Genomic DNA, 1,279 nt, shown 5'->3' with positions numbered 1-1,279 from the left:
AAGAAGTTACACTGGTAGCTTAGCATCAAGACATTACATAACCAAGCAGTTCCTGGAATTCTAAGGTTCATAAAATCACAGAATGGCCTGGGTCGAAAAGGACCCTAAAGATCATCTAGTTTCAAACCCCCTGCTATGTGCAGGGTCACCAACCACTAGATCAGGCTGTCCAGAGCCACATCCAGCCTGGCCTTGAATGCCTCCAGGGATGGGGCATCCACAGACTCCTTGGGCAACCTGTTCCAGTGTGTCACAACCCTTTGAGTGAAAAACTTCCTCCTAATACCTAACCTAAATCTCCTCTGCCTCAGTTTAAAACCATTCTCCCTTGTCCTATCATCATCAACCCATGTAAATAGAGGTTATCAGTCTCTTGCTCCGAAATTAAAACCTCTGTCAAATCACATCTTTGAGATATGCCATGCATACAGAGCATCATCTGGTGTGTGATAAGAAATCGGATATAGCCCAGCCTGTGGATGAACACTACCACAGGGCTGATGGACAAAGATGTTCTACTGCTGATGGGAACACAGGAAATGTCCTGGGATTGAGTAGGGTGATGTCTTAGCAGGTGGCCTTTCCCAAAAACAGATGCTGAAACTGCAACCTGGAAAGCAAAGCAGATTTTCTGCTCCTGTGCCACACCTAGCCTATAAAGAAGAGGACGAAGTAGCCAGGGAGATTTCTCTGCACCTCCCCACTCTGTTGCAGGTACAGCTTCAAAGCTCAGACCCAGGCAACTGCATACACATCTGTCCAGGTAGCGACCCTATCACAGTCTGCAGAGCAGTAAGGTGACCCATGACTCACCCATCCCATGCAAACTAGTGTTATATTTTCCTGGATAAAGGCGATGTTTCCATATCTCATGCCTGTCTAGTATTTTAAAACAACAATATCATTTTTCTCAATAGCCGAAGGGTTGGAAGAGGTCATACACACCATTACAGAGCCTAAAAGCCAGATATTAATTTTGAAAGACTGTAATAGCTTTGTGATCTGTGCAACAAAAAAAGCATCACCATCATTCCAAATGATGTCTTACATGCACTGGCTTGTCTGTAAAATGAATTTACCTTTTCATTACTATTTACTGACTGTGCTTGTATTTCATTTGTATGGATTTTTTTTTTCCAGCAAATAGAGGAAAAAACAGCCTCAGAAAATCTAATATAAAGATGGAGACAGTGAACAATTATTGGAGTCTGTATCTTGACTCCATAGGTCACATTTCTGCATTTTTTATTATGTTCATTACAGAGAAACAAAAAGGGAA

Source organism: Meleagris gallopavo, chromosome 4, assembly GCF_000146605.3.
Source record: "Meleagris gallopavo isolate NT-WF06-2002-E0010 breed Aviagen turkey brand Nicholas breeding stock chromosome 4, Turkey_5.1, whole genome shotgun sequence".
NCBI lineage: Eukaryota > Metazoa > Chordata > Aves > Galliformes > Phasianidae > Meleagris > Meleagris gallopavo.
Note: the sequence above shows the minus strand (reverse complement) of the source record.